Below are 15833 nucleotides of genomic sequence, written 5' to 3' on the forward strand. Positions count from 1 at the left end.
ACTTGAATGAAAGCTTCTGGTCTTCAAATTTTAGCCTTGTACTATGCAGATAATATTTGTGTCTTGTGTGCAGTTGTCACAAGTCTTTATCTCCCCGCCCCCCCCCCCCCCCCCCCCAGCCTATATATGTATTTTCTAATTAGTAGAGAAGTGAAGCTGCTCTGATAAGATATGCTTTTTCCCAATTTATTGAGAACGACACATCCCCTTTTCCCCCTCAAGTGGCAGGAGGGGTGTGACTGGATAAAGCCCTTCTGGTGACAGGAGCTGCTCTTGCTGCAGCCTCAGGGGAACTGTCTCCTTCCCAGGGTACAGCAGGCTCCCAGTACTGCTGAAATACCTGGAGTCCAAGCGGCATGGAAGGGGAAGAACTGTAATACCACAGTCCGAGGGATTTGATCAGACAGTGTTTGAGACAGAGCTGTTACAGAGTGCAGGGTCTAGATTTTATGTTCATTTAATGACATTTAATTAAGCACCATTCTTTCTTGGCTTGTCCTGGTGCATCCCCTTGTGTTCAGAATGAATGTTGCTTGCAGCAGATTGTTCTGCTTCTGGAACCCATCTGTGTGTGTCTAGGCATCTTTCAGTTGTACCATTTACTCTTAATGCATTTTAAAACATTACAGAGGAAAAGGGCTCATCTTCCAGTCCTCATTTGGATGAAGGTTTAATTAATATATATGAGAAGGGAGCCAAATTAGTCTCTGGCACACTGCTGGGGGCTTCCTTTCAGAGGAAAAAAAAAGTGTGAACCCATGTGTGGGTGATGAATGTACAAGATACATGTATTTGCATACTGTCCACAATGGGTGGTGGAAAGTGACCATTCTTCTGCCCTAGTTCATAAATTAATTGTCTGGTTTTTAATGTAGCAATCTTCCTCAAGCTAGCTGGAACATACTTCCTAGGTGCAAGAAGTCCATGGCAAGGAAATGAATTATTAATGAAGAAAAGTTCTTTGTCAGCCAAAATCCTGGTTTGTAACAGGAATTCTCAACTTGGATAGAATTTGAGTCAGTGCTTTGGCTTACTAAATCTTTATCTTGAATATTTTGCCTGTTTATTGTTTTAAATCATTCTTTCATTCCTGTCCTTTCTAAAAGCTGGTAATATCAGTCCAAAATTCTTGAAAGCCACTCCTCTGTCAATACCTGTTACCAGTGGGACTGAAGGTAGCCTGTGAGTGTGGAATGGCAGGTCACAGGGAGAGACTGATGTGTCTTTAATGCTACCTGGCTGATGTTACAAAGCCTTCAAGTATGTTTTTGGCATTTCCTTTGCTGTCACTTTCTGTATTTATGCATCTTTTTAGGTGCTAAATGAGAGCTCACATAGCCAAGTACCTGATTTCCTCAGGCATTTCTCTTAGCTCATTCTGTGCTGCTGCACAGACTCAGCTGGACACCCACAAAACTGTCCTTTGCTTCCTGCTTAGAGTGCAAATACTGTCTGGCATCCCACAGTCATGTCCTCAGCCTAATAAGAGTAGGAAAAGCGTGATGATGCAGTTCTACTGAGGGAACAAAACTTTCTATGCCTCTCTGAATCTTCCTGTTGCAGAAAGTGAAAAAAAATTAACAGTCTTGAGTCTACTTTTGATGCTTTGTAGATAAGAGAACTAAAGGCATGCAAGTGCTTGAATAATTGTTTTGTTTTTCATTTTGCTTCCTAGTTTCTTCATTCCATCTGTGATTACAGAGATAAGACCATATTTGGCTGAGCTCTGTTAGCAATAGAGTTTAACTTGGCTCGTAGTTAACAAATTCTTATCCCAGGCTATTATTTAACACGTACATACAAATTGCTGGTTTACCTTTCCTTCAGAATATTTATTTTTTTCTTGTCCTAATGAATTAGTTTAGCTTTTTTACTTTTTTTGAAAAAAAGAAAGAAAACCAAACATGCTTGGGGGGGCCTCTATTACTTGCATTGGGATATACCTCAGTGATGGTGGGACTGTTGGACAATTTAGTGTTTTGACCCTCGTTGTTAAGACCTGACTGTCTTGTCAGCTGGGCTTTACCAGCAGCAGGGGAGGGAGTTTAAAGTATAGTTAAGGCTTGAGGTTAATTGAATCTACTTGTGCGCTGGTGGCTTTGCTCCAGTTTCCCAGGAGACTAAGCCATGAGTTATAACGACTTTTATTTTGCAAAAAACTTTAGAAACTGAGCTAAAGATACTGTAAAAAGAATTGAGGTCTTAATGAGTAACTGTTCTGCCGTTAATGCTCTGTTCTTTGTTAGTTAAAAAAAAAAAACAAAAACATTCAGTGCATTCTAATGTCCCTCCACTTAAGTGGTGAGACTGGTAGCACAGATCCTTTTTGATGTTACCCTTCTCCCACCTTTTCTGAAAGCTTCTTTCTTGATTGCCACTTTTCTTTTCCCCCTCCAAACTCCTGTGTTATACAGACACTAGAGGAGAAAAAATAAAAGTTTAGCTATTCCCACATAGAAGGCACTTGCTTCCTGTGTAGAAGTAGTGCAGGCTGATTTTCCCTCCCTAAGTGCTTCAAAATTCTTCTGGGGAAACTCAGAATCTGTTTAATTCAGAATCAGCTACTGTATCATATGTGTTGTTTCTTTTTAAGTGTTTTGATGAGTAGCATTTAAAAGCAGGTTTGTGACTGAGCTTACCGGGGCCTGCTGCTCAAAACTCCCTTTGAATCTTCCCATTGATTTTGCAGAGACAAGGTTCTGGATGAATTCTTAAAGAATAAGAGGACAAGAGCAGTTAGAACAGGACTAAGAGTTGTACCGGTGTGTGGGAGATGCGCCTTCCATTCCAACTTGAATTTGGCCCTGGGGACTTTTTCAGAAAGCTGAAAGCTGCAAAATCACTGGGAAGATTCAAAGGGAGTTTTCAACCTTCAGTAACCTTCCCTGTAACACAAAGTCATGAAGAAGTGTGCTAGAAATAAGATGTTTCACTGTCATGGGATCTGGTAAGATCTAAAGGATTTTTCTGAGTTTCCCATAAAACACTGAAGCAGTCGAATCTTTCATTCCCTTAACTTCCAGCACTGTTAATGATTTATTTCCAACATGTGTGGTGTTCGGGTTTTTTTCCATGTTTGTAGTCAATGAATATTAGAGTTAATTTTTATCTTCAGAGCTCTAATATTCTCCATCTTGACACTTTTGCGCTATGTTTTTATTCAATCCATTGTCATTCATAACGAACTGAAAGCTTGTTAAATGATGCTGTTGGCAAGGGATTTCTAGCCCTGCCCAGAAAAATGTCTTGTGTCAGCCAGGCGCCCCATGTGTGTTTCCAGCAAGGCATGCCATGGTGAGTTTGAAGCAAACCTGCATCCTGGCTTTTTGGCACCCCAGGAAGAAATCCATCAGGACTCTTTAATGACAGCACTGAAGGATAATGTGTTTTGTGACAGAATTCACCTGCATCTCCAGGGACCTTCAACAGAGCAGGCACATGCTGCCCCTCCTTGCATGGGCAAGGATAATTCTGGCTGTCTCTGGGATTGTAAAGCATTTGCCTAGATTTCTGACTGATGGTTTAGGTGGAATCCTTTGCCAAGTGCATAGTTGCATGAACTAAAATAGAACAGGCTCTGAACTTTAAAAACAAGCTTCGGGGTAGGTTTCTGATTTTCTCCTTTGGGGGCTTTTAATAAGGAATGCGTAGAATAGTTTATTTCTCAAAGAAGTGCTATTTGAACTATTATTTTGTAAAACAAAAACACAGAGAGTCTTTAAATAACACTTCCCATTTCACCTCCTAGGACATCCTGGGGTTTCCATATGTCCTAGCAGTTGCCTGAAAAGCTGTGCCTCAGCCTGTTTCCTTGTGGTGGCTGTGTTTCAGGAGCTACCATGTGATGTCAGCTGAATGTGTGCGGGTGTCCTCTCTGTGTTGCTGAATCAACATTGTTTACTTGCTGGACTCAAAAGCATTTTATCTTGAGGAGAAGAAATTGAGTTTACTGCTTGAAAAATGTATACAGGCACAAGGGTCCATGCCATCACTATTGTAAAAAAGCATTGAAGCAGTCCATGGAAAAATTTCACAGTTAATAGTGCCTTACATTGGGATGATTATCTTTGTTCTTCTCTTCCTGCTTCAACGACTTTATTAACAGCAGAAATTTGCAAAACCATTCTAGCATTGCAGTTCACAGATATGTAATATCTGTTACCTTCCTGGCTGGACAATGAGCTGTCACAGTAAAAAAATTACTAAAAAATGGATTTGTTTCCTTCAGGAGTGTCCTCTTCATAGTCTGCTGCTAATACTATACACATAAATGGAAACTGCTGTATTATTTAGAATGTTGATGCTACAAAACCCAGTTTGAAGCATCTTCACATACTGCACACAGCATCTTAATTTATGTAGACTCTCATGTCTTGAAATGTAGGCCTTTCTTCTTAAGCATCTGTGCAGGGACCTTCTCCTTCCTTGAGCTGTGCCTGGCACTTCCCTGGCTCCCATTCTGGTCCCCAACCCCATGGAGAGTATGGGGTTCTGCACTTTTCTCTTCATCAAGTCACATTATAGGCTGGTCTTGAAAAGTTTCTCTCAGACACAAAACTAAAACTCACATGAAGATGGGAAGGAATTATCAAATTCCTTTAAAGGTCACAAAGAGGGATGTTCAGCACTGAAAGACATCAACATCAGAAAGCCAATAGGCACTTAGGTGCTGGTTTACAACAGAATCAGCTGTAAACAACTGCCTAGGACTGGACTGATTACTGAGTTTCAGACAGCCTGCAGAGCTGTTAGTTGTTTAATTAAATTGAGCTTTTATTTGGTTTGTATTTGGTCACTCGAGATCTCCGGCACTTCCCAGCAACATACAGCTTGGGCATGCGTGAGCCAAACTGCAAATGTGTCCAGGTGCTGAGAAACTCTTTTGTAGCAGTCTTTTATAGTGCCCTCTCTGCATCAGTTCAATCACTGTTTTATCCAAAAATTAACTACTGCAAAGTATTTTTGAATACTTTTAGAATTTTAACATGCTAAAGCATGTTTCTGCTTTCACGTGTTATTTCTGTTCTTCAGTGGGGCTTCCTGCTTGTATGTGGTTAAGGGCAAAGCAGGAACCAAGCTCTGCAATAGCATTAACTTGTGCAAGAGGGAAAAAAGAACATAAATTATTTATGTGCCTCATGGCTTACTTTTGAGCTGATCTTCAGCAAGCTCAGCTTTTTTTAAGCCTCTGATACTTTCATAGGTGAGCTTTCTCCTTTAAAAAATTAAATAAAAATAGCTTTAAGCCTTTTCCTGTATTTGGCTTTTCCAGGAAGTTTAGCACATTTGCAGCTTTTGCTTGCAATTCCTATTTTGCCTTTTGAAGAGTGAAATTTTTGAAAGGAGCACCTGAAGCCCAGACTCCTTAGAGTCAGCACTAAACTGCTGTGCTTCTCTAAAATTGCTTACTCAAGGCTGCCTACTTCCATACCAGAAAACTTACCCTTCTTCTGCACAAAATTACATAAAATAAAATGTGAATTTATTTCTTAGAGCCATATACTTCTGATAACTGATTTCGGAGCCAGGACAACTGCAGCAGGCCTAGCCAACCTGTAAATCAGTAAGGTATTTACACAGTACAGGAAGAAAAGTGTAATAAAACTTCAACTGAGACAAGGGAAATGAAGAAAAGCTGTCAGACTGGAAGAAGTTTTACAGAACTCTTCACAGTGGGGTCTGTACACCTACATTGTTTATATTTGTAGTGGTGATGGCAGCACAAGAATTAGGGATGCAATACAATACAGAAGCAATAGGAAGGATTACGCAAAATGCCTCAACAGTAAGGCCTGGAGTTATAAAAAAGGGAGAAGTAAATTTCATAGTATGATGTGTGAAAACATGTAGTTCTGAATTCATGAAGAAGCACTCCAAGAGCTCATCTCTTGAAAGTGACAGAGAATAGCTGGAGCTTTAGCTGCACGCTGGATGAACAGGAGCCAAGAATAAGATGCAGCTGTCAGAAAAAAAATAATCCTAGGGTGTTTTGGACATTGTATTTTTACTAAACATGTAATGAGTCATAGCATTGCACCAATTTGTTTTTTAATCTTTTTTTAATATTATGTGATGCAGAAATTTTCAAACATTTTCGTGAAAATCTTAATGGAAGCTGGCTTGTTTGTAAATGTAAAATGAAGTAATGGGGCAAAGCATAAGTGAAAGGGTGATGCTGGCTGCAGGGTAACTAGGTAAAAACTGTTAGTAACTTTAGTCCAGGTATTAGGCAAAACCATCATTTGAGTAAGACTCTGAAGGATTTAAATCAGTGACAACAAGAACTGGAAACAGCTTTCAGGAGAAAGCTTGGTTGTTTCCTAAAGAGATGCCAGGGGATGGTTGTCTGCAAGGCCTGGAAGGCCAGACTCTGGCTCTGAAGCAAATTTCTTCCAGTTCTCTGGTACAGCTACAAATAAAAGCTGAGCTATTTCACTTGCCCTCTTCCAGAAACATCAGTGCGAGGGACCACTTTTGTCCTCTGCAGAGATTGCCGTTTTGCTCGTTTCCTGTTTTGATTGTGAGCACGTTGCAGTACGGTGTAGGTCTCACAGAGATGATCTAACCTTGTCTTTGCTCCCACTGAGTCTGGTTTAACTGAAAGATTCACGTCTAAGATAACACAGTTTATATTTGCTTCATGCTGTTCTCTGTTTTCAAGTATCTGATTTCTCCAGGTTGGAGGCAGAAGTGATATTTTTTCCTATTAACAACCCAGCTGATATGGTCTGTTTGACCACTGCAGTGGAAGAAAGAAAGGAGTTAACTGATTAAATTCTTCAGTTATTGCCAAATTCTGCTTGCTTGCATTTGGTTTGCTCAATAAACTGTACATTGTAGCAATGTGCCCCCAGCACCCTGGGTTGGACATTCAATTACTTGTGACCACAAAAACTGATAATCTCATGGCCAGTGATGTGAGCAACACTTCCCTTTCCAGTTTAACAGAAATTGCTCAACAGTTACAGCGCTTCCTGCCCTTCCACGTGCAGTTCAGCAGCACACGGATGCCTGGGCAGGCACGGCCTCCCACAGGAGCCATGGCACGAAGGAAGCCTTTTCAGCTCTGGCTCACGACTGAGCTAACCAAGCCAGCAGGAAAACCACAACTGCCATCACCTCAGGGATTACTGCAGGGCTTCTGCAGTTGGACAAGATGACTCAAACGCAGCCAGTGAAGACCTAATCCGCAGAGCAACTGTCGCAGGTGGCATTGCTTCATGTACTCCTTCATCCAGTGAGCCAAAAAATACAGGTTTATGGAAACACAGAACCTGAATTCAGCTTTAAAGAAGGGGTAGCCCAGAGATGACAACTTTGGTTAAATTATTCATAGAACTTGGATTAATTTCTCCTTTCCTCTGTTGAAGGTGACTATCTCTGCTTTTGTAAAGGTAAAAGGAAGAAGGGCATAAATAAATCATTTAAGGGAACATCAAAGCTAAGTGGGATGACACTGCGAGACCAGCAAGTTTATGCTGCTTCAACCTTCACATAATAGTTTTCCCTTACTATGATGTGCTCTTGAGAGTGCAAAGTTCCCTGGAAAACATATCACAGTAATGCAGACCTGTACGCCAAGCCTCTTGGTAGGTGTGGTTAAAACATGCATGCTTTCTTTAAAAACATGTACATACCCTCTTTGTGGCTGAAGAAAACACACTGAAAAGATGTGATTTTAAAAATTTACATCCCAGTAACTTACCTGATACATTATCAGATGTCAACGTAGGATCAGTGATCTCCCCTGGGGCAGTTTACTACCACAAAGGCAGCATATTAATTATTTGTTTTCCATTGTTTGCTTAGTACCTGAAAACTTCTATGCATCTGATGCCACAAAATCTTGTTGTAAGAAATTTTAAAAGGCAGAGGGTTGAAAACAGTAATTATTGGAGGGAGATAACAGAGTGGTTGTATTTGGGAGCTGAGACCTGTCTGAGATCAGGGGCATCTGTGGGAGAGCTCAGAATTGAGCATGGCCTTGCAGAGGTCCAGTCTCACACTTTCCCCTATTGGTTTCCCACTCCCACTTTTACCAGAAGTCCACACTTCAGGCAGTCATTTCAGAATCTGGGAAAATATTGGTGACCAGTCTGAACTCAGCTCAGTAACAAGTTATTGGTCTTGGTTCCAGTAAGAAAACACACATTTTTCAAGTGGTGTGAATTTTCCCCAACAATCCCTCTAGAAAATTCCCACTTGGCTGCTGAACCTACTGGGCACACACAGCCTGAACTCTGCCCACCTGGGCAGCTGTCAGCAGGATGTCAGGAGCTCTGCAGGAAGGTGGTCTCAAGCATACAACAGCACTTACATCCCATGATGTTGGCTGTTTCAGGTTGTCCAGTGGCAACACCTAGACATTATATTTAAGTGTTTTAGTGCACTAATGGATAAGTCATTATCTTTCATGTGGTGCCTCATTCAAAGACACAGTTCTTGCTCAAAAAAACAACCTTGAATTCCAAGATGCACTATTAGGTAAAGCTATACACCCTCAAATATCAGCCAGTGGTATGTGACTGAGATCAGTGAAGAAATGGTGCTGGCAGGTGTGACATGAAGTAAAACAAAGTCTGCCACAACCAACTGAAGAAACAGGTGATGTTTACTACCTGTTGAAATACAGCAGGGAGTCATTTGTCACACCTCAGTGCATTGTTAAAAAGTCATCGCAACTGTGGCTGCAGCACTGGCACTGTTCTGTTTTACCTTCTCAGGGCAGTCCAGATGCTGCGATGGAAATAGCACAGAAAGCTTTCCAGGAGCTTGAGGGCTTAGCCTAATTGGAGCATTTGTTTATATAAAGGTGAAACTAATTGACACCATCTTCGTGAATCACATCTGCCATCACTGCTGCCCCCCAGCGAATGCTACAAAAGACAACTGAGTGTGGCTGGCAGAATTTCTTTTTGTCTTCAAAGTGAATCAGGCAGGACAAAAATCAAACACATCCTCAAATTTGCATTTCTATGGCTCTTTTGAAATGAAACGTGTTGCCAAGCCATTTCTAAGAGAAGTTTTATTTCTTACTGTTTGCTATTTACTAACTGGAAAAGATGTTAAGATGAGTAATTCTTGTTCCACTGAAAAATCGTTACCTCATTTAAAATTGTTCATAGAAGTCCTAGGCATAAAGAACAAGATATTTGTCTCAGCCCAAATTCCATATGGGCAGTTTTTTTTAATGAAATAGACTTTCTGTCAGGGCTCTGTAGCCCAGTGACCTGTCTGTGTGGTACAGACACACACACAAGGATTCACCACTACCACCACCACCACCTCATGAACGCCAGCAAGGAACTGGAGCAGTGTATGGGAAGCCCCTGAAGCACCACATTCCAGAAAATTGTCCAGCTGATGTCCTCACCCAACTGCTGTTGTTAACAGTTTAATAACCTCCTGGGATATTTTGGGGCCATCAGGATATTTTTGGCCAGTTACCCCTCGTACCACCAGCCTCCTTCTTCCCACAGTTTCTTTTCCCTGGAGCAGCACCACATGGTCCAGGGTGGGGGGACAATGACGATGACAAAAATCATGGGGAAGACAGCTGCCAGGATTCAGATGTGCTCAGGCCCATGCTGAGCCCCCCACTCCTCTGGCCATCGGAACAGCGCTGGCACTGGGCTGTGTGGAGACTTGGGAACTGCCTTTTGCCCCCAGACCCTCCCCAGGATCAGCCAGGGAGCCTCAGGGCCGAGCCCAAACATGCAGGGCTGGGACTCTGCTGCCAGCTTGGGAACAGCATCATAGTCCCAGATGTCCCAGCATCACAGTTCCAGATGCCAAAGCAGAATCACAGAATATTCTGAGTTGGAAGGGACATTCCAAGGACCATGGAGTCCAACTCTTAAGTGAATGGCCCATACAGGGATGAAACCCACAACCTTGGCATTACCAGCACCAGGCTCTAACCTAGCTATATCCTAGCACTAGGCTCTGCATATGTTTCTGAGCAAAGCAACACAGGACATGGTCTCCTGCGTTCCATGCCCCAGATTTGACCAAATGAGCCTTGTTTCAAGCCCCAAAACTGCACCACTTAATCCCCATTTCTACATGCTCAAACCACAGGATTTAGCCTCAGTTTCTTAGCCTCTAATTTGGCCAAATGAGCCTTGTTCCAAGTCCCCAGAAAACACATGACTTGGTGTCTGTTTCCAAGTTCAACAATGCAGGACTTGATCTCCAATTTGCAAACCCTAAAATTGTCCAAATGAGTGTTTTCAAGCCCCAACAATGCAGTACTTCAGGACTGTTTTTCAAAAAGTAAAACATAGGACTTGATATCAGTTTTCAAAACCTTAAACTGACCCAGATGAACCTGGTTTCAAATTTGCAAAACACAGGACTTCATTTTGTTTTTCAAGCCCCCTCAAAACGCAGGACTTACTGTTTCTGAGCACTAAACCTAGACAGTTTGGAAAAGCCTTACTTGTTGTCTGAAGGGCAGATGAAAGGAAAAGGTAAATTCAATTAAAACCTCATCTAAGCCAACTTCATCATTTTTAAAAGGCAGTGAAGAGAGGCAGGCAGTGTCCATCCTGCTGCTGCTGCTCTGCCACTGGGATTTCTGTTTTCTGCTTCCAGCACTGCCTTCAGCTTTGATGACCCTTATTTGACACAACTCCATTAGCAGCAAACTCCAGACCAACTTGCACAGTCTGGCTGTACCCTTTTATATCCCTGACCCCAATCTGACATTTCTGAGCCAACTTCACCTGCTCCGGCATGGCTGGAAGCAATGCAAGGGAGAGGATGCAGGATCTCCTGGTGTCCCCACAGAGATGTACAGGTTTCCACCAACCAAGCACTACCAGCAGGTCCCAGTGACTGCTGCAGTTTCCCTTATGGGCTGAATTGAGCTGCATTGAAATCAGTGTCATCTCCTCGAACTTGTTGCTCCTCAGAAAGATCATTTGGGAGCTGCTTGGCTCTGTCACGTGGGACACACACCTCTCTCTCTCTCTCTCTCTGTGGTAATTAGACCCTTTGGCAGACTCTAAAAAGGCTAAATTTTATATAAGCCTAAGAGCCTCAAAACCTGCTGAATTCAGAGATGTTTGTCCCTGTAGCTACAGCCCCGGTAAGCCCAGCCATAGAGCTCTTTCCCACTTGGTGTTGTGGTGGCATATCAATAGTTGTCACTTGTTATTGATGGATAAAAGGTGGCATTTTAGGGGACACTTGGTCTCCTCTATTTAATAGGTGTAAGCTGGAGGATCAGTTCTTTGTCAAGTTCTTTCTTTCTGTACCACCTGATGGCACACTTGCATTAGCACACTGCAGGCAAGGCAGCACAAATCACATCCTGCCCAAAGTTGTTCCACTTTGTTTCTCCTGCATCGCGAACATACCTGTTTAATTGATGAAAGGATCCAACACTGTAGTATTGAGTAAAAATAAGCAGGGCATACAAAATAATTATACCAAGATAGCCCTGTATTTTTCAATTTTTATCCCAGATAGTACTTGGATAATTCATTACTTTTTGATTTTTTTCAAGAAGTTTGGTAAGAAACTTGCCATTGCCTTACTGAGACTTGCTTCCATGCATGACTATTTTCCTTGCCCTCTGTTTTCTCTATCAGAAGGTTTGTAGCAGATTTGTCAATGTCATGCGTTACTAAACTATAAACGGAAATAATTTCTGTCCTCCAAGTAATATAATTATGACCCAACTACATATCAAAGGAACAATCTCCTGGGGGCTATATAAGAGTGTGAAGTCTTATCACAGAATAGTTTGGGTTGGAAGGGCCCTTAAAGGTCATCTAAGTTATCGCATTTGCCACGTACCACTGGATGGTTATCAATATACCAGAAAATGCAGCAGATGGTTACAGACCACAGGTAGAAACAACTTTCTGGTCTGTTGGATTTTATGACTTCGTGAAGAATGTATTAAAATATTTATTAGCTCTTTATATGCAGAATCTTAATGGAAGATGTAAACAAGCCATATCTGAACTTCAACTTCTCAGAGTAGGAGCCTCTCAAGTAAGTGTTGTGGGTAGCACCAGAGAGGTTTTGAAGCATTTCCTGTCCTGGCTTCTTCCATTTCCCACTGAATGACATTGGCAGTGATAATTGCAGCTTCGGGAAAAATAGCTGCTAAACAATGACAGCAGAAAAGCCCTACAGCCATTTTCTCAATTAAATCAAGTGGAAATGTAGTCCTTGAATACTGCTTCTGAAACTGGCTGAGCAGAATAAGAGCAAGCACCCTGGCGGCTGGGAGGATAATGAGAGCAGGAGAAAGACTGCTCACTTTGCACTGTGACCACCGTCTCCATGTCCCCACTTGAAAAGTCAGTGGCTACCTCTGCCCTAGAGCTAATGTTGGCATGAGAATAAAACCAACAGATTGCCAGCTGAATCTACTCTAACGGAGCCCCTTTAAGCTGGTGAATTTTGAGGAAGGCCATTAGTATCTCAGTAGCAACGTTTCTCTTCTGGTTTTTTATCAGCAGCTTATGTTTCTGCCATTATTTGTTTGTCTCAGCCACAACCTCTTGATCTCTGAAGGCTATTTTGGTATTGTTAGCATGTCCTTCTCACGTCATTTATTTCTATCCTCTCTGTTTATCCTGGTACTTGTGCTTTTTATCAACACCATCTGCAAACTTCTCATATTTGTTAGTGGTTCTTACAAATTAGAAGTTTTTGTCTCTGTACATTCCTGTGCAAAGGGGATCTGGAGTCATTTTCAGTAACAAAGGAAATATCTTTACACTCACTTGATGTAAACTATCCAAAATGAAAGGATGAAGCTAACAAGTAAGAACTCTTTGCCATAATACAAATGACAAATAATGTAAATCCAAGAGATTTTTTTCAAATTATATCTAAGAGCATTTACTCCAGCCTTCATAAAGGAAGGGAAATTTCCTTAATGAACATTATTTGGGATAGGAATAGGAAGGACAGCATTTTATGGAAGAGAAGAGCCCACAAGTTGATAAAGCCTTTTGACCTCTTTCTGCAGTGCTTAGGAAAAATAAACCAAATATGTAAAAAGGTTTTTAGCCAACCTTTACATAAGAGCTACAGCTCTTGGACTGTTGTTTCAAAGATTCTGGGCACAGGTTTCTGAATCCAAATTGTTCTAAATGCTTAGGAAAAAAAAAATGTAAAACTTTGGAAAGCAGCAAAAGCAGCACATGGCTGTGACTTAAAAAAAAAATCCATGTGAATTCATCTTTGTCTACATCCAAAGCTTGTCCCCAGAATTGAATTTGTGACATTTTCCCAATATAGTGACCAAGCTCTTCATGGTCCTTGGGTCTAGCCTCAAGTTCCCTTTCTCCCTTCCATAATTTCTTGTGCCAGTTCTGCTATGCTTTTGGTGTATTTTGAGCAGCACTTGACCCCAGCACTGACAGGCACTTTATCAGTGTAACAAAGCATCTCTGTTCTCGTGGGAAACAGAAGCAGTCATCTGTCAGAAAGCAGCCAAGACTTACTACAGGTTATCATGCAAAGTCAGAGACGGAGAAAAGAGAAATTGTCAGCTTCACCTTGATAAGCCCATGAGTGTGAAAGACATGTCACATACAATTTCCATTACAGAGACCAGAAGGATTCCATGACAAGCAAGAATGAGTGGAAATATCAGGCATACATAAAATTATTCAGACCAGAAACCCTGGGCAGTTCCAGGTGTGCCTGTTTTCCCGAGAAATTAAGAGGATTCTCAACACTGTCTTGCAAGATCAAGAGAAGATCATCCATTACAAAGTATATCAAGATAGCAAGGTAACATTTTCAATTAACCTTCCTATATTTTTTCCCCTCCAGCAAAAAAGATGATAAATCCTCTCACAGTAGGAAAGCAGTTTTAGTATCATCCAAAAATGCTTTAGTGCTTTACCACTTAGAACCATCTTCCTGTTTCACATGAGAGCAGTGTACTACATCCTCCTTGCCTTTCCCCTGACACTGGCAACTTGATCTGCAGGTACAAGCATCTTCTCCCTTTGTGCCAGGGGAGGGATATGGACTGGTGGAGTATCCCTAATTAGTGAAGTCAGCTTTCAGAGGCAGAGAACCCCAGATGTCCTTACAATGAGAGACCAGAAACAAATCCTTCAGCAGAAACTTAAATTCTGTAAGCTGCATGAGCTGCTCACAGCAAAGGAACTGGCATGCACTGTGCCATCATGTGGGAAGATCCATCCAGGGGGCTGACTGCAACTGGGCAATGAAGAGGACTGGCCATCAGCTGGACACCTGCCACTCATTTTTCTCTTTCTGAAGCACAGCAATGAATAATGATCTACAGTGAATACTTGCACTGCAGTAGCACATATCACATCCTTGAATTTAGGGTTTATCAGATGAGAAGTCATCTTCCTGAAGTTGGACGTTTAGTGTCAGCTGGGACAGATGCAAGGAGCCACGAAACTCAGACATTGTTTGTGCTTGGTTTCCAGGCACCAACTCTATTTTAAAGCTGATTGCAGTTAAGGAAGGAAACAAGCTTTAGTTATTTGCATTTACCTTCTCACACAAAAAAACTGCATCTAAAAGCTGGTAACAGCACAGCATATTTGTACAAGTTTAAAATACTGTTTCACTTAGGAAAAATAATGCCCTTTTGAAAACTGCATTTAGTTGAACAAGTGGTGTAATATGCTTTAAAAATCTTTCAAACCATTGCTACCCCTGGACAAAGGGTTTGCTCATCAACACAGTGCTAAAATAGCATCACTGCAGGAGTTCAGCAGCCTAGTTTTAAGAACTCAAGTGACATACTGGTTACTTTTGCAAGACAAGTAGAAGAAAAGTCTTCTTGTATCAATCAGTATGAAAATGTAATTTAAGGCAGTGCAACAGTAATGCCTTTTTCTCCTAGAACCTAAGATATTAGAAATTAAGATAAGTGTGCAATATTTAGTTATTTGTACAATTTCACCTGGAAAGAGCACAGTTCACATTTTTGTTACATATAATTCCTTTCTGTTCTGCTTTACTGCTTAGAAAAAGGAAGCTCACAAAGCTTCACATTGGCAATAAAATCCTTACTCCAGTTCAGACTTCTTTTTGGCAACCAGTAGGTGGAATCAATGCTCCACCAAACCATATCATTAGTGTCACTAAAGCAATCTCCACAAAAGGAGGAACATAAAACCAAAGGTCCTTAAATGTCACAAAAAAACCCTACAAACCACAAAATAAACCACTTCCTATCGTCTGCCTTCTCTAGAGAAGTAACAGCACAAGACACTCATTCAAACAGTCTTCTGCCCTCCAAAATATGGATCTGTCCATCAGCATCACCTTGCAGTCTAGGAGCACCTAGATCCCCAAGTCTGGGATAGGATCTCTCACAAAGCAAGCCAGGTCTTTCTACCACAAACAAACTAAGGGCCTTTGCATTGTCCTGCCCCATGCACTTCCCCATTGCATTTCCTGGCCTTTCTCACCATGCATGTCTCCAAAAGGAGCATTTAGTGACCAACTCCAGAGCAAGTAAGTGCCCATGGCACAGGCGGAGCTCCTGCTCCAAGGGGTGTTCAGCCAGTCAGAGCAGTCATGAGCACACAGGGCACTTACCTTGGAGGTGGGACACCAGCAGCAGCAAGCTGGCAGAACAGGGCTGCTCTGCTGGGAAGGACAGACCAGGATGCACAGGTTACCATGCCACACCAACTTCACCACCACAGGGCACTCTGCCAAGCAGCACAAGCAGAGCTGGTGGCAATAACATGTCCCAGCATCATCTCAGCGACCCTCAGACATGCAAAGGCAAAGCAACTCCCAGGGCAATCCATGAAATCTGGCAGTAGGGTGAAAGCTGGAGGCAGGAGGAGAGGTTTACTAGG

This window comes from Corvus hawaiiensis, chromosome 5 (genome assembly GCF_020740725.1).
Source record: "Corvus hawaiiensis isolate bCorHaw1 chromosome 5, bCorHaw1.pri.cur, whole genome shotgun sequence".
In the NCBI taxonomy this organism is placed as follows: domain Eukaryota; kingdom Metazoa; phylum Chordata; class Aves; order Passeriformes; family Corvidae; genus Corvus; species Corvus hawaiiensis.